Source organism: Marmota marmota, unplaced genomic scaffold (assembly GCF_001458135.2).
Source record: "Marmota marmota marmota unplaced genomic scaffold, marMar, whole genome shotgun sequence".
In the NCBI taxonomy this organism is placed as follows: Eukaryota; Metazoa; Chordata; class Mammalia; order Rodentia; family Sciuridae; genus Marmota; species Marmota marmota.
The window spans coordinates 38,623,237-38,646,318 of NW_025999932.1; the positions used below are offsets into that span (position 1 = coordinate 38,623,237).

A 23,082-nucleotide genomic window follows, 5' to 3' on the forward strand; every position below is an offset into this window, starting at 1 on the left:
CTTGTCCCAACTCCATGTTCGGTGGTGGGAATATTTACACCACAGAAATTGACAGATGATATAAACCAGTGCTTTTTACAATGGGGGAGCGGGGGTTGGCTGTTACTCCTTTATCATCAGCAGAGCAGTGGTAGTGCTATGCCCTGAATGACAGGTGTGCTGGACAGTCTTGGTCTTTAGTTCCCTGTTGGAATTCTGCACATCCTTTTCATGGTCATCGTTAAATTGAAGTGAAATTCATATTAACACAAAATTTGCCATTCTTTTCAATCTTTTAAAAGTCCACACAAGCTCATGTGTTATGGCCTCTTTACTGTTCATTATGATATCCTATTTTATTTTTGAGAAGGTAATACATGGATGTGATTCAAAATGCAGAAGGTATAAAGAAAGATACAATTCTAAAAAATCCCCCCAATTCTTTGCCCCAAACATCCAATTTTCTTTCCTAGAGAAAAACAATGTTTTTCTGCCTACTTCCAGAAAGTTACACAATAAACAAGTACATAAATATATAGAATGTCTTCAAACCCATAGGTGCACGCATGCACATACATACACATGTACACACACGGAAATATTGCCGTGACTTTGCTTTTCTTCATGTAACCAAGTACCTTGAAGATTGTTCCATATCATTACACACAAAACTTCCTTATTCTCTTTTACAGCTGCGTAGTAATCCACATGCCAATAAACAGAGCTGTGGTGAATGCCTTTGTCCATACTTTCATTTATGTGTGGATATGTCTGGAGGGTAAAGTCCTATAGGTAAAACTGTTGGTCAAGGTTATGCACATTTAAAAGATAAAAGACATTGCTAAACTTCCTTCTGCCAAGATCATGCCCATTTATACGCTTACTGGCAATGGGGAAGAGGCTTGTTTCCTCTCAGCATGACCCAAAAAGTGCATTATCAAACTTTTTGTTCTTATTCATCTAATAGACAAAAATGATATATCATTGTAATTTAAATTTCCTTGCCTTTTTGAGTGGGATCAGTATCTTTTTTATATGTTCATGAGCCATTTCTATTTCCTTTCTAAGTGACAGCTTATATCTTTTCTCATCCCCCCCCAAGGTATTTGGCCCTTTTTAGAAAATATTTTATTAATTTATTTTTTTTGTTGTTGTTGTCAATGGACTCTTGTTTTATTTTATTTTATTTTACTGTGCTGAGAATTGAACCAGTGCCTCACACATGCTAGGCAAGCACTACGCCACTGAGCCACAACCACAGCCCTGTATTTGGCCCTTTTTTAAAATTTTTATTTTATTACATTGTAGGAGCTCTTTTTATCTGAAAGAAGTTGCCCTTTGGTCTAAGAGTTGTAAACACTTTCTCCCCCATTTTTCATTTGTCTTTTGGTTTTATATCTGGTTGGTTTTCCGATGCAGTTTTTAAAAAATGTACAATTGAAACTATCAAAGTTTTCTTGTCTGGCTTCTTGGATTTATACTTAGGTCATGTCCTCACTCTCCCCCATGGGATTATATGGTTTCTTCAATATGTTCCTTATTCTAAAAACCGTCAAAAAATTTAATACTTCACAGAAGAAGAAATACAATCAATCAACAAATATATGAAAAAATATTCAACATTTCTAGCAAATAGAGAAATGCAAATCAAAACTACTCTAGGATTTCATCTCACTCCAATCAGAATGGTAATTATCAAGAATACAAGCAACAATGAATGATGGTGAGTATGTGGAGAAAACAGTACACTTACACATTGCTGGTGGGATTGCAAAACGGTGCAGCCAATATGGAAAGTAGTATGGAGAATCCTTGGAAAACTGAGAATGGAACCACCATTTCACCCAGCTATCCCACTCCTCAGTCTATACACAAAGGACTTAAAATCAGCATACTACAGTGACACAGCCACATCAATGTTTATAGAAGCTCAATTCACAATAGCTTAACTATGGAACCAACCTAGATGCCCTTTAACAGATGAATGAATAAAGAAAATGTGTATATATACACAATGGAATATTATTCAGCCTTAACAAAGAATGAAATTATGACATTTGCAGGTAAATGGATAGAGCTGGAGAATATCATGTTAAGCAAAAAAAAAAAAAAAAAAGGCCAATCCCCCAAACCCAAAGGCCAAATGTTTTCTCTGATATGCAGATGCTAATTCACAATGTGTGTGTGGGGTGGGGAGCGGGGTTAGGGAAGAATATAGGTACTTTGGATTAGGTAGAGGGGAGTGAAGGGAAGGGAGGAGTATGGGGGTAGGAAGGATAGTAGAATGAATCAGACATTATTACCCTAAGTACATATATGACTACACGACTGGTATGATTCTACATCACGAGCAACCAGAAGAATGAGAAATTATACTCCATTTATGTATGATGTTTTGAAATGCATTCTACTGTCATATGTAACAAATTCAACAAACTTTAAAAAAGACATAAAAATATTAACCTATTTTTTTCTCTAATATTTTTGTTTTTACACTTAAAGCTGCTTCATCTGGGTTTTGTCATGTTCCCACTCTCCCTATGGGGTTATATGGTTTCTTCAATGTGCTTGTTGTTATTTTAATCTGTTAGGTTGGGGGGGGGGTTGCTTCAATATTATATATTATAATATTCATCTTTTCCTCTACTGTTTTAAAAGTCTGTCTTTAGACATTCTCTTCTAGGAGAGAATGCTGCAAGAATTGATACCTGCCACTTATACAAAAAGGAACTCTTCCTGGTTTGGAGAAGTGACGGCAAAGCATATGGCTGCATGTTTAAAAAGATGTCTATGTTTGATTAAACTTCTTACTAAATTTTATATGTGGCAAGGGTTAGACAGGAAACACAAAAGTTCCTATGAAAGTTGAGAAAATGGGTTACACAATTTGTTGTTCCTGATGTCCTTTTTATTGAAGAAAGGTCATATATGTGAGAGAAGGGGTGGGGGGGTGTAGCTCAGTGGTAGGGCCTACGCACGCTAGCAGGCCCTGGTTTTGACAGCCAGTATCACCAGAGAGAGGCAGGGAGAGAGAGAGAGATAGAGAGAGAGAGATAGATAGAGAGAGAGAGAGAGAGAGAGAGAGAGAGAGAGAGAGACTCTCAAATAGAGAACTAATCTCTATTTTGACCCTCTGTTTTCAACAGCTTGGTTAGTTCTTCCCTTTATCATGAAGTTCCTCATCTATTTCTCGGGTAGCTTCAATTTTTCTATTAACCACAGTTACACCAAACAAAAATGAGCATCGTGACGCTCTATGAAATATTCTATACCCAAGGAAGTCAAGTTCCTACTCATAAAACGACATTTTGTTCTTTTTTTTTTTTTTTGAGGGTAGAGAATTTCCTTTTGACTACATCTAATCTTGTCCCAGAATCTCTAGATAGTGGAAACTTTGACAGTCATTATTTTTAGCAGAAAAAGTGAAAAAAAAAAAAGAGGAAGTGCAGAGACAGCTGACACAGTGGCCGGAGGTTGTGGCTGTCACATGCCGGTCTCCAGACGTGGTCTAGGACCAGCAGACCAGCAGCTGGGTGCTCTGGGGAGGTGAGGGTCCAGGCCATGTGTTCCTTCTGCACTACACCTTCTCACAGGACAGGGCTCTGGGCAGCAGCACAGAGCTAGGAGGCCAGCCATGTAGCCTAAGGGATGGCTTAAGCAAGAATCTCCACGGAGGGGAGAGGAGGGCTCAGCCAGCTGAGGCTTGAAAGTAGAAGTAACCTCGTTCTCCAAACTACTTCTAAACTTCTGGAGAATCCAGATGGGCTTCCCCCATCTTCTGTCCACACTCTGCTCTCACAACCCTGCAGAGGCTTCTTAACTTTTGTGGGGTCCTTGGTGTTAATTTCATATGATTTCACCTCTGTGTGTTACAATGGAGAAAAGGAGACCAACAGGCAGGAAAGGTGCATTGCATACAGTCCCCACTCTATAGAACAACCCTGGGTTCCACGTACCACCCCTTGAAAACACACCCTAGGTAAGGCACAGGTAGAGAGCAGCCTCTGGGGTCTTCAGCTCCTGCTTCCCCATGGAGGTGGTTGACCAGGGCAGGCTGAGAGGGGATGCCTTTCAGGTTACTCTTTTGCCAAACTGGGAGGTAAAAAAATGTTGTCCTTGGTCTTGTTTTTTCAAACCCCCAACTCACTCTTTACTGCCCTCTGGAACTTTCTAGGTGATCCTGTGGCTCTAGGTATCTAATAATTATTCTGTCACTCTTTTTTTTTTTTTTACACGATAGTGGAATGCATTACAATTCTTATATCACATGTAGAGTACAATTTTTCCTATCTTTGTATATAGAGTATGTTCATGCCAATTCATGCCTTTATACATGTACTTTGTTTTTTTGTTTTATTTTTGCATTACAATTCTTATTACACATATAAACCACAATTTTTCATATCTCTGTTTATATATAAAGTATGTTGACACCCAATTTGAGTCTTCATACATGTACTTTGGATAATGATGTCCATCACATTCCGCCACCCTTGCTAATCCCCTTTGCCCTCCCTTTCCCTCCCACTCCTCTGCCCTATCTAGAATTCATCTAATCCTCCCATGCTCCCCCTCCCTACCTCACTATGAGTCAGCCTCCTTATATCAGAGAAAACATTCAGCATTTGTTTTTTGGGGATTGGCTAACTTCACTTAGCATTATTTTTTCAAATGCTGTTCATTTACTTGCATATGCCACGATTTTATTCTCTTTTATTGCTGAGTAAAATTCCATTGTGTCTATATGCCACATTTTTTTATCCATTCATCCATTGAAAGGCATCTAGGTTGGCTCCACAGTTTAGCTATTGTGAATTGTGCTGCTATAAATATCGATGTGGCTGTGCCCCTGTAGTATGCTGTTTTGGGTATAATCCGAGGAGAGGGGTAGCTGGGTCAAATGGTGGTTCTAATTTCCAGATTTCCAAGGAATCTCCATACTGCTTTCCATATTGGCTGTACCAATTTGCAGTCCCACCAGCAGTGTATGAGTGTGCCTTTTTCCCCACATCCTCACCAACACTTATTGTTGTCTTCATAATAGCTGCCATTCTGACTGGATTGAGATGATAGAGTAGTTTTGATTTGCATTTCTCTGATTGCTAGAGATGATGAGCATTTTTTCATATATTTGTTAATTGATTGTATATCCTCTTCTGAGAAGTGTCTGCTCAGGTCCTTGGCCCATTTGTTGACTGGGTTATTTGTTTTTTCAGTGCTTAGCTTTTTGAGTTCTTTATATACCCTAGAAATTAATGCTCTATCTTATGTGTGAGGTGTAAAAATTTGCTCCCAGGATGTGGGCTCTCTGTTCACCTCACAGATTGTTTCTTTTGTTGAGAAGAAACTTTTTAGTTTGATTCCATACCATTTACTGATTCTTGATTTTAATTCTTGCACTATAAGAGTCTTGTTAAGGAAGTTGGGGCCTAATCCCACATAATTAAGATTAGGGCCTACTTTTTCTTCTGTTATATGCAGAGTCTCTGGTTTAATTGCTAGATCCTTGATCTGCTTTGAGTTAAGTTTTGTGCATGGTGAGAAATAGGGATTCAATTTCATTTTGTTGCATGTGGATTTCCAGTTTTCCCAGCACCATTTGTTGAAGATGCTAATTTTTATCCAGTGCATGTTTTTGGCACCTTTGTCTAATATAAAATAATTGTAATTTTGTGGGTTAATCTCTGTGCCTCTATTCTGTACCATTGGTCTACCAGTGTGTTTTGGTGCCAATACCATGCTGTTTTTGTTACTATTGCTCTAGTATAGTTTAAGGTCTGGTATAGTAATGCCATCTGCTTCACTTTTCTTGCTAAGCATTGCTTTAACTATTCTGAGTCTCTTATTTTTCCAGATGAATTTCATGATTGCTTTTTCTATGTCTATGAGGAATGCTGTTGGGATTTTGATTGGAATTGCATTAAATCTGTATAGTGCTTTTGGTAGTATGGTCATTTTGATAATGTTAATCCTACCTATCCAAGAGCAAGGTAGATCTTTCCATCTTCTAAGGTCTTCTTTGATTTCTCTCCTTAGGGTTCTATAGTTTTCATTATATAGATCTTTTACCTCTTTCATTAAGTTGATTCTCAAGTATTTTTTTTTTGAGGTTATTGTGAATGGGGTAGTTTTCCTCATTTCCTTCTCATAAGCTTTGTCACTGATATACAGAAATGCTTTTGGTTTATGGGTGCTGATTTTGTATTCTGCTACTTTGCTGAATTCATTTACTAGTTCTAGAAGTTTTCTGGTGGAGTTTTTTTTTTTTGGGTCTTCTAGGTATAGAATCATATCATCAGCAAAGAGTGCTAATTTAAGTTCTTCTTTTCCTATACATATCCCTTTGATTTCTTTCATCTGTCTAATTACTCTGGCCAGTGTTTCAAGAACTATGTTGAATAGCGGTGGTGAAAGAGGGCATCCCTGTCTTGTTCCAGTTTTTAGAGGGAATGCCTTCAATTTTTCTCCATTTAGAATGATGTTGGCCTGAGGCTTAGCATAGATAGCTGCCGCAGTCTGGCTGGGCACAAATCACGAGCCACTCAAGAGGAACAAACTTTATTTCTGAACTCCACCAGCATACTCCACACACGCTCCCCAGGAACTCTCCCAAACTCCACGCGGCTCCTCCAGGAACCACCAACCGGAAAATCCCCAACCAATGAGAACTCTTCAGTAATCCCCGTGAGAGCTCAACCGGAACTCAATGGTAACTCCGTGAGAACTCAAAAGTCATCATCTTAATGGCTCGCTGGCGTTACCTCTCAACCACTACTTCTGGCAAAAATGCCATGCGTCATCCCGACTTGGCTATGGCCCTCAGCAGATAGCCTTTACAATGTTGAGATATGTTCCTGTTATCCCTAGTTTTTCTAGTGTTTTGAACATAAAGGGGTGCTGTATTTTGTCAAATGCTTTTTCTGCATCTTTTGAGATGATCATATGATTCTTATCTTTAAGTCTATTGATGTGATGAATTACATTTATTGATTTCCGTATGTTGAACCAACCTTGCATCCTGGGATGAATCCCACTTGATCGTGGTGCACAATCTTTTTGATATGTTTTTATATTTGAATTGCCAGAATTTTATTGAGAATTTTTGCATCTATGTTCATTAGAGATATTGGTCTGAAATTCTCTTTTTATGATGTGTCTTTGCCTGGTTTTGGGATCAGGGGGATATACACCCCATAGAATGAGTTTGGAAGTGTTCCCTCTTTTTTCTATTTCCTGAAATAAGTTGAAGAGTATTCGTATTAGTTCTTCTTTAAAGGTCTTGTAGAACTCGGCTGTGTATCCATCTGGTCCTGGGCTTTTCTTGGTTGGTAAGCTCTTTTGTTTTTTTTTTTTTAAGAGAGACAGACAGAGAGAGAGAGAGAGAGAGAGAGAGAGAGAATTTTTTAATATTTATTTTTCAGTTTTCGGTGGACACAACATCTTTATTTTATTTTATGTGGTGCTGAGGATCGAACCCAGCGTTGCGCGCATGCCAGGCGAGCACATTACTGCTTGAGCCCCATCCCCAGCCCAGTTTTGATGGCTTCTTCTATTTCCTCACTTGATATTGGTCTGTTTAAATTGTGTATATCTTCCTGCCTTAACCTGGGCAAATCATATGACTTAAGAAATTTGTCGATGCCTTCTATTTTATTGGAGTATAAGATTTCAAAATAATTATCCTCTGTATTTCTGTAGTGTCTGTTGTGATATTGCCTTTTTCATCACATATGCTGGTAATTTGAGTTCTCTGTCTCCTCCCCTTCGTTAGCTTGGCTACAGGTCTGTCAATGTTATTTATTTTTTCAAAGAACCAACTTTTTGTTTTGTCAATTTTTTCAATTGTTTCTTTTGTTTCAATTTCATTGATTTCAGTCTCATTTTAATTATTTCTTGCCTCCTACTGCTTTTGCTGCTGATTTGTTCTTCTTTCTCTAGGGCTTTGAGATGTAGTGTGAGGTCATTTATGTGTTGACTTTTTCTTCTTTTAAGGAAGTAACTCCATGCAATGCATTTTCCTCTCAGTACTGCTTTCATTGTGTCCCAGAGGTTTCGGTATGTTGTGTCTGTGATCTCATTTACCTCTAAGAATTTTTTTTATCTCCTCCTTGATGTCTTCTTTAACCCATTGTTCATTATTCCTTCACTCTTAATGTCATGAGATAGAAGTAAGGACCTATTTTTCCTTGTGATAGTCACTAGCCCATTGAGAGAGAGAAAAAAAAGGCCAACTCACATAAATAACCACACACTCAAGTCAATTATTAAACCTATGTTATATAAAGAAAATGCAACATAATTTAGTAAATACAATACAAATACAAATTGCATTCCCACTATGTTTGCCTCTTGAAGGGGAGAAGGAAGAAGGGAATATAATAATAGAGAATATAATAATAGAGAATACTGAGAGAAAAGAGAGACAGGATATAAAAGGGGACCCAGGATTCAGGGTAGGAAAAATGACATTGTTGACTCCAATATAGACTTTCCTTGGAAACATTGAATTAAAAAAAAAAAAAAGCAACTATTTATACTTTTCCATGGTTTTCACCCTTAACTAAAGAGGGTTGTTTCTGACTGTGGTAGTCAAATCATTATCCAAGTGGAAACCATTTTCTAACCTGCAAAACAGGAACTAAAGTTAATGACACCAAAGTCCTGGCAGAAACCAGGGAACGGGAGAACCCGCCTATTGTTTGAAGGTCGTGGTTGTAGCAGGGGAGCATGGAATATGTGCGTGTGTGCCAGGAGCCCATATTTGAAAGTTATCTCAAGGATTCTGATGCCAGTGAAAATCTTTGGCCAGCATCCTAAGTATTTGCCTTTTGATATGGGCCTCTTAAATGCCAGGTCCCCCTGCAATATATATGGAGGAATGAGTCACTAATGGTGGCACTTCCAGTGCTACTACAAGTAGAGATTAGTTTCCCTGGAGGGAGGGAAGAACTTTCCATTCTAGCTGAAACAAAAATTAAAAAAAAAAAAATTTTTTTAAAAGATATTTTTAGTTTCAACTCCTCCATTGAATGGAAGAGATCCTTTCTAGAAATATTTATGTCAAGATGTATTTTCCCCATTTCTCACCTCTTTCTGACATTCTCCACATGCTAAGTGCTATATTTTTTGTTATTGTTGTTGTTGTTGTTGTTGTTACTGGAGATCTGATCCAGGGGCACTTTACCACTGAGCTACTTCCCCATCCCTTTCAATTTTTTTTTTTTTTTTTTTTTTTTTTAACAGAGTCTCACCAAGTTGCTTAAGGCCTCACTATGTTGCTGAGGCTGGCCTGGAACTTGTGCACCTCCTGTCTCAGCCTCCCAAATTACTGGGATTACAGACGTGTGCCACCACACCTGGCTAACTGCTACTTTTTAAGTAGCTGCTACTGGGAAAAGAGAGAAGAGGTTGTGTGAAGGGGATGTTCCCCTGTTTCAGCTATCATCAGCTTCTCTGGCTCCTACTTTTATGAGCTGACAGAGAGGGTCCCACCCCCTGTGACTAATACCCCTGTTGAAACACTTAATTTCTGTCCCCCCCGAAGCATCTATGCAACTCAGGTGCTACACCCCCACTCTGACTGATAACAAATAAGCTACCACTGCTGCAGGAAGCATTTTGGTGTTGGGGGTGAGCGCAGAGAATGAGTCACTGTTTTTTTCATTTTCTAGAACCTTCCATAGCAGAATGCCCTTAGAGAGTTGGCTAATTAGCCTCTCCTAGTCAATAAAGCCAATGACAATTTCATTCCCAAGAACATAGTTGGTTTGGGGGTAATGATTTGCATGTAATGAAACCAATAATTTCACACAGCCTCTGGAAAACCCAATTTGGCTCGAGTGTGGTGGAAAGTGCTTTTTTTCTTTTGTGCTATCCCAGTGAAGCTTCAGAGTTCAGGGGCTTTCTTCACTACCAGTGGATTCATAAATATAAATGGAAAGTTCTTTGTCAGCAGGTTGGGGAGGTAACCAGCATTCAGAAGATCCTTGTTACCTACAGCAGGAGGAACTGGTTTTCTGCAACCAGTTTTATAAAACCGGTGAGGAAACTGATTACCATCCAGGCAGAAGTGCTGCACCTGGTCTGTTCTGGATTTTCAGGCCAACCTCCTTCCCAGCCCTTACCTTGTGTCAACTGAAGGGAGTTCTATCTGCCTTGGTTTCAATTTCAGAAATGCAATTTCTCTGAAATGGCTCTTCACTGACAATCTGAGTACCCTGGGCTGCCTCTGGCCACACCTTGCTGCTAAGGCAAATAAGCAACTTTAATTTGGGCTCCCAAGTGAAAATAACAGATAGTCATCAAGAACAGAGGGCCCTTGTCTGGACTTGCTCAGAAAATCCCCACTGCAGAGGAGGGTGCAGCAGTCTCTCCCAGCTCCCTTGTTACGCACCCCTCGTCAAGTTGGCAGGAAGTGTAATTATGTCAAATATTAACCCTTGTCCTGAAGGCCTTGGTGGCTTTAGTGGAGAAATGAGGATAGAGAATGAAGGAAAAGTGAAAAGGAACGAGCCGCAGAGCGTAAACAGAGGGTGAGCCAGGAAGTGAGGCCCAATCAGAAGGAAGAGATGAGCGTGAGAAGGGGTCAGCCGGTTGGCCAGACTCAAGGGGCTTCTAACATCACCAGCTGATCAGCTCCAAGGCTCTGTCAGAGGTTCATTCTTTATTACCACGGAAAAGAATATAATTACTGAGGGGGAAAAGTCAGGATGAAAACAGCATTTTCAATAGGTTTCCCCTCTTAAGTATATGTTTGCGTAGATTTTTGGAAGGTTATGAATAAAAATTTTAATTGTTACTTTGGAATGGTAGGATTCCACAGATGTGTGGGTTTGTTAGTTAGATTGTTTGTTTTGGTACCAGGGATTGAACATAGGGCGCTTTACCACTGAGTCACATCCCCAGCTCTTTTTATATTTTTTTAAATTTAGAGACAGGGTCTCACTGAGTTGCTTAGAACCTCGCTAAATTGCTGAGGCTGGCTTTGAACCTGTGATCCTCAGCCTCTTGAGCCACTGGGATTACAGGCATGTGCCACTGTGCCTGGCTATAGATAAATTTTTATTTTCTTCTTTTTGCTTATATGTGTTTCCTACAATGAATGTCTATGTCTATTACTTAAAATAATGAGTCAATGCTATTTTTTTAAGTAAGGGGAGAGGACATAGAGGAAGAAAAATATAGAAATGGGGAGTTTTATGAGGCACATGATGATCCAGATATTTAATTGAACTGTAAATTTCACATTGTTAATTGCCTTCTCTTTGCACTCAGTAGCCATTTGCCTACCATTTCCAGATTGTTTGTTTGTTTGTTTTTAAATATTTATTTTTTAGTTTTTTAAGTGGGCACAGTATCTTTATTTTACATTTATGTGGTGCTGAGGATTGAACTCAGTGCCTCAAGCATGCTAGGTGAGCACTCTACCACTGAGTCACAACCCCAGCCCCCATTTCCGGTTTTTGAAGGGCACATTTTCTTGAATTTTTTGAGTTGAATTTCTTAATCATAGGTGTACATGGGAATCAACCGGGAAATTTTTCAAAATATCCTGGCTAGGACCCCACCCAGGGAAGTTCTGATTCAGATGACCAGGTAGAGTCTCAGTAGGAGTCTTTTGAAAAAGCTTCCAAGGTGTTCTGAGCCTTATCCTGCTGGAGAATTCCATGGAGTGCAAAATGAGTCTCTGGAATAGTGAAGGAAAATATTAGAACTCATTTTATTTTCCATTGCATTCTATTAAAGAATCTCTACTTGTATATATTATGCTATATCGATATGGATATGACATGTGCAATTTGCAAATAAATTGACATATTTGAGGGTGTGTTAAAATATTTTTCTTCAAAGGATGGGCAATCGAAAAGTTTTGAGACAACTGTTGGAGAACCAGACTAAGATTCTGCTCTGGGCTGAAGTAACAACGATGAGAAAAACTTTACACACCACGGCTGGTGACTCACTCTGACCTACTTTGTTTCCTGCTTGTGGGTGTATTGTTTTTTTACTGGTCTGGTGTCATCATTTATGGGCATATTATCATCCCAGGTAGGCTCAGCTGTTTCCTTAGTAAATACACAGGCACATACACGCAGCTCCTGCTGAGGTCTGCATTTGGGAAGCACCGGAGACGTCAAGTCTGATCATTATTTCACAGTTCTTACAGGCTATTCCCTCATCTTCACTGAAGTTAAAAAAAAAAAAAAAGTCAACTGGATTGTCTTCACTTGAAAAGTAACACAATTCACAATAATTAATAATGGTGACCAAATATTGATTAACAATTAAAACAACAGAAAAAGATCAAGAGTGAAAAGGAAATCTCCCAATTTCCAGGTAAAGATGGAAGATAGAACACCCACATGTGCACACCACCTTTTTCTCTCTTCTGAGAAAAGGAAAGAAATAATAGAACTTTTCTTTCTTTCTTTTTAACTTCCCGTAGCAACATTTTGAAGGCAGGAAAGTAAGAAATGTGGTCAAGGATAACACAGACACAGGAAAACTGAATCCTAAATCAGCACTGAGGAAATCTGAGAAACCAACCAGAATCCCCAGAGGCTCAGGAATTGGCAACACCAGGCTGCTCTGGAAAGAGGTGGGGCAGGCTAAAACCAGGAGTGGTTCTGCTTGGGAAACAACTAGACTCCCAGACTCCTCCGCTCCCTGCAAAGCCAAGGAAGCGCCCATCTCCAGAGAGACCAGAATGGAAGGTCTATAGACTGGAGGACACTGGGCTGGGTGCAGTGGTGCAGGCCTGTAATCCCAGCAGCTAGTGAGACTGAGACAGGAGGATCATGAGTTCAAAGCCAGCATTGGCAATTTAGTGAGGTGCTAAGCAATTCAGTGAGACCCTGTCTCTAAATAAAATACAAAACAGGGATGTGGCAAAGTGGTCGAGAGGCCCTGAACTCAATCCTCAGTACCAAAAAAAAAAAAGATTGGAGGACACTGGGCAGAGCTAAGGACTGGGTGCTATCCTGGAAACTGAAGGATGAAGTGGACCGATGCTGAGCACAACTGCTCTGTCCCAGTGGGCTCCACAATGCTGGCAGTCAGAATTATATGCTCTGGGCATGAGCCTAGAAGAGACTTCTCACAGGAATTTGATCTCCCCCAAGAGAAAAAAAATTAAAAGCATTTATGTGGGGGTCCCCCAAGTAAAAGACCCAGTCAGAGCATGTGGTGGAGCCTCTGGTCAATAAGCCCCTACATTTTCAGAACTGCCACTCAACTTTATAGCCCCCATCCTTTTTTTTTTTTTTAATTTGTTTTTATTTTTTAGTTGTTGATTCACTTTTATTTTATTTATTTATACGTGGTGCTGAGAATCAAACGCAGTGCCTCATATGTGCTAAGCGAGTGGGCTACAACTAAGCCCCAGCCCCTTAGCCCCCATTCTTAAATAAGAGCAAATAACCTAGACTTACCAGACCTTGAGGAAAGCCTCTCACATGAAATAGAGACCAAAATGAATAGAAAGGAGCAACTTTGAGAAAAGGGAGAGACTAAGAAGATTGAGGAAAACATCAAATACCCTTTGATTAATATCCTCAGAGTTAAGGTATATACTCACCAAAAAAGAAGATAACGTGAATACAAGAATGTTCAGGAAACAACTAAGAACCCTTCCATATTCTGATTTCTCTTCAGAGTGTATAAATCTTTCACATTTTCCTAAAGATGTCTGTGGAAAGAAACAACTCTAAATTTTAGATGGATGCCCTGGTGTGAGCCCGTAATCCCAAAGACTTTGGAGCCTGAGGCAGGAGGATCAAAAGTTCGAGGCCAACCTCAGCAATTTAGCAAGATCCTGTCTCAAAAAAACTAAAATGAAAAGGGCTGGGGATGTAGCTCAGTGGTAGAGCACTCCTGAGTTTGATCCCCAGTGTCCCCCCCACACACACGGAAGTTAGAAATATGATAAAAATAAAATTTTGATAAAAGAGCTAGAAAATAAAAAAGAGAATATCTCTCTGAAATTTGGACAAAAGAGAGAAAATAGACAAATGAAAGCAAAGATCAGAAAATCAAGAGACCAGAACAAGAGGTCTGCTATATGCAAATAGGAGATCCGAAAAGAGAACAGAGAAACCAGAAGAGAGGAAGTCCTTAGGAAGTCATTAAAAAAATAATTCAGCCTTTTCTCACAGCTCTCAGGCATGCATTTCAGGAATAAAAGGGCCACCAAATGTCCACGGGAGGATGGAGAACACCCACCCCAAGGTGCACCAGTGGGAAATCTCAGCACATTGAGGACAAAGAAAAGATGCTACAAGCATCCAAAGAGGAGGAGAAAATGAGCCCTGGGTAATGACCCTTCTCAAGAGGAAATCATTTCCAATTTAGGATTTTATATCTAACCCAAACAACTCAGCAAGTCTCAGAGGAGATTAAAGCATTTTCCAACGTGCAAGATTGTAAAAATTTATATCACGTGCCCCTGCCTCAGGAAATCCCCCAAACATTGTCAAAACAACAAGTAAACAAAGACGGAAGGCACTCCTTTCAACCAGAAGGAAGGAGAATCCCGGGATGAAGGTGAAGAGAGATTCCAAGGTGGGAGGGGCGGGGAGGGTCTCAGATACATGCTGGAGCAGGGGGGAAGGCTCCAGGAGACTTTTTTTTTTTATTTTATTTTTAAGGATTGGTGAAATTATTAGAGTATCTGAAGGTTCTGAATGTCTTGAAATGGCAATTATAAATACATAGAAAATGAAACCATTTCTTAATAATAATGAAACTGTCTTAATAATAAGACAGTTATTAGCCCCAGGGACAACAAAAAGGTATGCAAGAAAGGAAAAGTTATCGAAGTTTACTAGATGGCTCAGCTACAAAGAGTGTTTTCTAGTCTTGAGGACATAAACAGTGAAGATCCACTAACCAACATGACCACAAAGTATATTGGAAGAATGGGGGTGGGGGGAATTAGTGTGTATGGTGGATAGGGGTAGAGGGAGGAAAGACACCAAATCCTGATCTTCTGTGCTGGGGAAAAATGCAATAATGGTTAAAATGGAAACATCAAAGAATAATGTTTCAACCATGACAATTTATAGAACTGGAGATAAATAACGAAAGAATCATCTAAAAGAGATTAAAACGTAGGGAAATGGTGCGGAAGGGCAGGGAAAGTTGTCTTGTATAATAAACCTTGTAGAACTAGTTGTTAGTAGATTATGTACATACATAACTCTGGGGGAAAAGGAAAAATAGAAGAAGTACCTATTAACACTCAGGAAAATAAACAAAGTCAGTCTCCTTTCCTCTTTGGATTCCAATTCCTCCAGCCCTGTTCACTATGAACCCTCATCCTGTATCCTTAAATAATGCCCCATGGCTGCTCACATATGCTGGCTCCATCAACTGGCCAAATCCTCCAATCCACCACCGATTCTACACCACTGGCCTCATTTTTTGAAGCTCCCAATACATTAAAAAGGATAAGTTGTAAAAACGGGATCATAAAACTGTGGTATGCTTTGCAAACAAACACCTTCATCAGAGGGCTAGGGTTGTGGCTCAGTGGAAGAGTGCTCGTCTCGAATGTACGAGGCCCTGGGTTTGACCTCAGCACCACATAAAGATAAATAAATAAAATAAAGGTATTGTGTCCATCCACAACTTAAGACAACAACAACAACAACAAAGAACACCTTTATCAGATACTAAAAGATGTCAGAAATCTAAATTTCAGGGCTGGGGATATGGCTCAGTTTGTAGAGTGCTTGCCTCACATGCACAAGGCCCTGGGTTGGATCCTCAGCACCACAAAAAAAAAAAAGTGCTTAAATTTCAGTGCCTTTGTGAATGGGAGGCCTAGGCTGAGAGGCCTTGCTGTACCCCTGGCACCCCAGCACCACACACCACCCTGAGACAGGCCTGGTCTCCAGAGCCTTTTCTAATGTTGCACTCTTCCCCTGACCTGCCTGTTTTTGTGCTATTTTCTTCCCTTTTCCAGAAAGTGCACTACTCTGCATCTGCCTCCACCGAACTGCGTTCAGTTCCCTGCAACTCCTCTGGCCTTCCCCTCCCCCTGCTATTGCCTGTCCCTTGAATCAATTAGCCCTCCGTCCTCACAACCATCAATCATTAATTAAAACACCCTCCTTGGCCTGTTTTCTACTTTGGAGGTGTTCGTGTTTAATGGGAGCATGCTCACCATTCCACGGTGCAGGTCACACGTGAAGTGTTGCAGTGTTGCCTCACCAGACCCCGTCTCTGCGGTCACCCCATGTGTTCTGTCTTCCCAGGTTAATCATAATCCACGGGGACTCACTCTCCAGGTATGCGGCCACCTCATAATTATGTGGGTTAGAATTGCATTTTTAGTCCAGTGATTTGCAAACCTGGCTGCATACTAGAGACACCTAGGGAGATTTTTAAAATATAGATTCTGGATCTTACCACCATCCTATTTTAACTGTGTTAAAAACTTGGCCTAATAAAGGAGCCTGTTCTCATTTCATTAAAAAAAAAAAAATCTTTGTTTCTTCAAAGACAAGAAAAGGAAACTGTTGGTGATGGTTTTCAGGGCCTGGCCATACAAAGAAGTCTGTCAGACTTTTAAGTTCTACTTTCCTTTTCTTGCATTCTAAAGAAATTTTTTTTTCTTTTTTAGAACTTGGTCATGAGTATTGTTTTTGTTTCCTATTTCTGGTAGAAGGGGAAAAAATTACCTTAAATTTGGTGGCCTAAAACTACACAAATTTATTATCTCACAGTTTGGGAAGTTAGAATGTGGCAGGGGTCTCACTGAAGAGTGACAGCTGCAACGTGTCCCTGCTCTTAGAGGCTACCCACATCCCTTGGCCTATGGCCCTATTTGTCCAACAGTGTTTAATGGAATCCTTCTCGTATACTCATCTCTCTGGCCTCTCTCTTGCCTTCCTCTTCTGCTGTTAAGTACTCTTGTCATTACATTGGGCCCACCTGATAACCCAGCATAATCTCCCACCTGAAGACAGCCAACTGGCAGCCATCTCTTTTTGCTACATGACCTCACATATTCACGACTTTAGGGAGTATGACATGGACATCATGGGGCGTGGGCAGGCATTATACTACTTCACAACCATATTCAGTTTTCCCAATAACCTTTAGGTATTCTATGAGTGATTATAACCCCTACCTCCGCTAGAATTCTAGATGAAGGTCCCAGGCCCTGGCGCAGTGACACACTCTGCCTTGAATCTGGAGGCCTATCCTGGAGCCCAGGGGCCTGCTGTGTCCAGGCTCTGCTTTCACATCAGGCTGGAAAGAAATTATCCAATGACTGCAAAAAAGATCATCTCCAGGTTAACTTCCATCTGCCATTAATCTCTACAGCTGCACAGCAATGCTAAGCCATACGCTCCCCCAGGGAGTCTGGGTGCCTTTCTATGCTGCCTTCAGAGTCCGAAACTCAAGTGGTAGGGCCCAGGAATCTGTATTCTTTAAGACTACCAGCTTACGTCAGTTAGGTGTAGGAATTACTGCTTTAGACCATTATGTTTTAGGTTAATGAATATATTGTAAGGAATAAAATTTAAACTTTGTAAAAATAAGGGCATGCTAGCAGCATCCATTAATTCTTTTAAATACAGTTAGTGTGTGTGTGTGTGTGTGAGAGAGAGAGAGAGAGAGAGAAGGCAAAAAATGGTCTTTTTAAGAAAATCCAATGGATTGAAACCAGATTTACAATAATAATAATAATTTCCTCTAAGCAGCAAATTCCCCTGGAAATTTAAAGTATCCATCAATGTGCAAAATCCAATTTATATATCATCAGGAACATTTATCTTACATGAAGCATGGCGTACCTGAATCCTGAAGAAGCCTGGGATTGTAGGTTGTACACCTGACTTGTCTGAGGAGACTGTTGACCACGTCTTCTTCCCTCAGGTGCCAGCTGCCAGTCTTGGGCAGATGTGCTAGTTCAGCGATGTCCTTGTTTCTGTAATTGGCTCACCTGCAACACCTCTCAGCTCAGCCCTGCGCTCCCTTCTGGGATGTCTCCCGGTGTCAGAAGAGTTTCAGGAGCCCCCAGTTCATCACTGCCCCAGGCATCCAACAGCCCTGATCTTGGTCCTCACTTATTTTCTAAACCATGGTCCACACGTGGAGCTTCTGCTTGAAGTTTCTGCCTTCCTTGAAGCTTTCTTACTGTTCCCTCCAATGGCAGGCTCTGACAATGTATAACTGGAAACCTTAACTGTGTGCAGACCTTGAGCTTGACTCTCACAAGACATGCTGCAGACCATGAGCAGTGGTGCAGGAGTAGGCCTTGCTGTCCCAAGCTGGGGACCTGACTGCCTTAGTGATGGGCTCCTCCACTCCCACTGTGTCTTGCTCGAGTAGTCCCATTCGCCTTCTTCATACTGGAATTCAGTTCCCTGTCTCTATTTGCAGCCTTGGGCTGGGCCTCAGCCTGCTTGTGTGGACCCTTCACATTCTGCTCAATTTTCTTTTTTTTTTTTGGTACAAGGGATTGAACCCAGGGGTGCTTAACCATTGAGCCACATCCCCAGTTCTTTTTTTTTTATCCACTTTTTTTTTTAGTCATAGACAGACACAATACCTTTATTTTATTTGTTTTTATGTGGTACTGAGGATCGAACCCAGTGCCTCACACATGCAAGGCAAACGCTCTACCAATTGAGCTACAACCCCAGTACTTCCCCAAATCTTTTTGTTGTTGTTATGCTGGGGATCGAACCCAGGGCCTTGTGCACACAAGGCAAGCACCCTATCAACTGAGCTATACCCCCAGCCTTCCCTAGTTCTTTTTAATATTTTATTTAGACACAGGGTCTTGCTGAGTTGCTAAGTTCCTTACTAATCTGAGGCTGGCTTTGAACTCTTGATCCTCCTGCCTCAGCCTCTGCAGTTGCTGGGATTACAGGCACACACCACCACACTCGGCACCCTGCTCAATGTTTGACTGTTTCTTCTCCTTCCAGGATTACAGTGCACATCCCCAGCTGTTTATTGAGCTCTTGCTTCTAACCAGATCTGATGTATCTGTCTTAATGTGGGCATTTCTTCCATCTGAGAGCAGTCTCTTAGATCTCCACACTGGCCCAGGATGAGTCTCAGGTCCAATGTCTGATACAGGGGTTGGAACTGTCACCCATCCCTCATGTACTGTTATCCAACCTGCCCTGAGGTGGGTTAACCTTGCGTCTGGCCCACAGTGTCCTGGAGTTATCTGAGTCTCAATTCCACCACATAATCCATGTGAGACCCTGGATAGTTTGTTTAACTTATGTGATGTTCAACAAGCCTGATGGCTTCCTAAATGATAGGATTTACTTCTTAAGGTGGCTGTGGAATAATATATGTGAAATTACTTGTGTTTAACATAGGGTAGGGCAGTACTACTATTTTTTTTTTGTTTTTTTCCCCTTACTCCCCAGTCAGTACTGAACCAATTGGCTAGAGACCACATATGTCTCATGGCCAAACAAGTCCAGAAATTCCTATCTGTTTCTCCTACCTCATCTCTACTTTCTCAGAGGTTGAGGGAAGCCTGAGCCACTTGCAATTATCAAGACTTTCAGTAAATTCAATAAATGTTAAGCAAATGGGGGCTGGGGCTGTAGCTCAGTATTGGAGCACCTGCCTAGCATGTGTGAGGCCCTGGGTTGGATTCTCAGCATCGCATAAAAATAAATAAAATAAAGGTCCATTGACAACTAAAAAATTTTTTTAAATGTTAAGCAAATGGAAATATAGGAAACAGATTAAGAGAAAATATTTATCTGATAAAATAGCCAACAAAGGATTTGTGTCCAAAATGTACAAAGAACTCTTAAAACTCAAAAAGAAGAAAACAAACAAAAAGTGGACAAAGATTTGAAGTGGTTCCTCACCATCGAAGATATACAGGTGGCAAATAAGCATATGAAAATCTGTTTTCCCAGGGGGGCTGGGGTTGTAGCTCAGTGGTTGAGCGCTTGCCTCGCATGAGTGAGGCACTGGGTTCAATCCTCAGCACCACATAAAATAAATAAATAAAACAAAGATATTGTGTCCATCTACAACTAAAAACAATTAAAAAAAAAAGAAAATCTGTTTTCCATCATGTCATTAGAGAATTGCAAATTAAAACAGTAATGAGATACTGCTTTGCATACATATAGACAGGCCACTCCAAAACACTGACAATGCGAAATGCTGAAAAAGATGCAGGGCAGCAGCAACTCTCCTTCGTTGCTGGCAGGAATGCAAAAGGAGGCAGCCACTTTGGAAGACAGATCAGCAGTTTCTTACAAAGCTGACGTAATCTTACCATATGATCCAGCTGTTGTGCTTTTTGGTATTTACCCAATTGATTTGAAAACATATGTTCAGCTAGGCACGGTGGCACACGCCTGTAATCCCAGCGGCTCAGGAGGCTGAGGCAGGAGGATTGCAAGTTAGGGCCTCAGCAACTTAATGAGGCCCTAAGCAACTCAGTGAGACCCCGTCCATAAAGTATAAAAAAGGGCTGTATAAAAGTATAAAGTATAAAAAAAGGATTCAATCCCTCGGGAGGGAGGGAGGGAGGAAGGAAGGAAGGAAGGAAGGAAGGAAGGAAGGAAGGAAACATATGTTCACAGAAAAAATGCACATGAATGTTGATAGCAGCTTTATCCACCATTGTCAAAAATCAGAACCAACCCAACCAACACCTTCAACAGGTGAAGAGCTAAACCAAACATGGCACATCCAGACATTGGTATGTTAGTGATAAAAAGAAATGAACTATTGTGTATCCACAAAACATGAAGAAACTTAAAACACATTGCTGAGTGAAAGAAGCTAATTTGAAAAGGCTACATTCTGTATGATTCCAACTATATGATTTTGTTTTGGAAAAGGCAAAACTAAAGAGACAATTTTAAAAAATCTGTGGGTTTAGGGGAAGAGGGTGAACAAGTGAACAGTGCTTGAGCCACATCCCCAGCTCTTTTTATTTTTTATTTTGAGACAAGTTCTCACTAAATTACCGAGGTTCTCACGAAGTTGCTGAAACCGACCTCAAACTAGTGATCCTCCTGCCTCAAGCCTCCTGAGTCGCTGGGATGACAGGTGTGCACCACCACATCCAACCAAAAACTCAGTGCTTTTAAATCAAACAAAAATATAGTGCAATATGACGACACTGCTCATAAAGTAGTTGTGGGATGATAAACCCTTAATTCATAATGTGTGACAGGTGAGTGGTCTAGAAATGACAGCGCACTCAAAGCGGGAACATGAGTGTCATCTTCTTTCAATGTTCTGAGTGTATTGCTAAGAATATGAATCCTCACTTGCAAATTAACAACTTGGAGATCCTTCCTGACTGCGAGGCCTCTGTTAAACGCAACACCATGATGGGCCCCACCAGGGCTTAACTTTGTTCTTTCAAGTCCACCCTTGACCCTGCCAGTTCTGATCTTGGCCTGTAGCAGGGCAGCTGCCTGCAGGGGGCATTTCTGCAGTGTGCCATGCCTCTCTGCCTAGCCTCCCCTGCCTCCATGCCTCCTCCTGTCCCCCATGCATCTGCCTGAGCCAACCACGTAACTGGAGAAGTACAAGAGGGGCGCACCCTTCAACTACTTGCTTTCCCCACTCAGCCAGGCTTTCTCTTATCGATTTCCAGCACCAACAGAGATGGGGCTGGCCATTGAAAAAGGGGACGTGGTTTCCTCATGAGCAAGGCCTCCTGCCAGAGCCACTCTGGGTCCAGCTCCACTTGCTGGGCTTCCTCTCTCCCAGTGATAGGCCAGGTCCTGAGACAGCAATCAGGACGCTGCTGCCTTCAACTTTCTTTGACTTTTTTCCCATTTTTATGCCTAATTATGAGAGTTCTGGTCCACATCGAGCACAGGCAACAGAATGGGGGTCCCTCTTTGGGGAGTGGGCTGGCTGTGGAATAAGAGCTAAGAAAGAGAAAATGGTGAACAAACCACCGTGCATGGGGAGTCATTTTGAAAAGTGGGGGGGCAGGTGGGCTCTTGGATCTTAGGGATCAAGCTTCCACACCAGGAAAGAGAGCAATGGAGCCCAGGTTTGCTTTGTTTAGATGGGGGAGCACCAAAGGTTTTCGATGGAATGTTCTTTGCCAAATAACATGGGAGGTGGGCTGTCCAGTTCCAATGGGTCACGCCCAACTCAGGAGCCACAGAGCTGTCGAACTGGGAGAGCCAGGATGCAGATCCCACGCCTTGGGCCACCTGATACCCACGGGATAGTCCCCAAGGCAAACACCTAAGTCTCTGTGGCTTGGTACCAAGTAAAGACCCCTCAAGTAGTTCACGGGTGGCTTCCCACAGAGAGTGGGGAGTATTCCTTTCAGAAAATTCGTAAGTCACAGGAATGGATAAAGAAACACAGAAAAAAAGATCACCCCGAGTCCCGGGTCACCCAGAATCATGGGCATTGCTGTGGGCTCCGCGTTGTACACTTTGGATTCTGCTTTCTTGAGTTTACTGAAACCGCTCTCCCGCGCTCAGGGTTTCTTGGAGGCAGTCTTTCCGGTGTGCTTTGGACTCTGTTTTGTTTCCTTCTCAGGGTCTTCACTCCTGTGATCATTTACCTTTTCCTGCCTTGGCAGTCTCTTCTTCTCCTTCATCTTCTTTATTTTATGGATTTATTTATTTTGGACCAAGGATTGAACCCAGAGGTGCTTAACCACTGAGCCACATCCCCAGCCCTTTTTTATATTTTATTTAGAGACAGGGTCTCACTGAGTTACTTAAGGCCTCGCTAAGTGGCTGAGGCTGGCTTGGAACTCCTGATCCTCCTGTCTCAGCCTCCGGAGCCCCTGGGATTACAGGGGTGCACCATTGTGCCCGGCGAGTCTCTCCTTGATTGACCCTTTCCCCGCCGGTTTGCAAACATGCCTTAAGAGTGTTCATCCTGAAACCTCCCTTAACCCCCGTATTTCCTCTCCTCTCCTCTTCATGGGAGAACATCTCCGAGGAGACACTCTCCCTCTCACTTGCCTCCTCACCTCTGGCCTCTTCCCTTTATTGCAACGGGCAGTGTCTTCCTCCGAAAGGACTCTACCAAGACTGTTGGTGGCTTCCACTTTGCTGAGTCTAATACTTCTCTCTCCTCATCTTGCTTCACTTCCCTTGGCATGGCTCA

General features: G+C 41.4%; 1 long non-coding RNA gene across 1 annotated transcript; it reads right to left on the reverse strand.

The window, feature by feature from the left end:
* Window positions 1-7,969: 7,969 nt before the first annotated feature.
* On the reverse strand, window positions 7,970-18,415 carry LOC125616152. The gene is made up of 3 exons (XR_007346787.1): window positions 17,784-18,415; window positions 13,556-13,666; window positions 7,970-8,177 (listed from the first exon to the last, which is right to left on the reverse strand). It is a non-coding gene; the product is annotated as an uncharacterized LOC125616152 (long non-coding RNA).
* Between the last annotated feature and the right edge of the window lie 4,667 nt (window positions 18,416-23,082).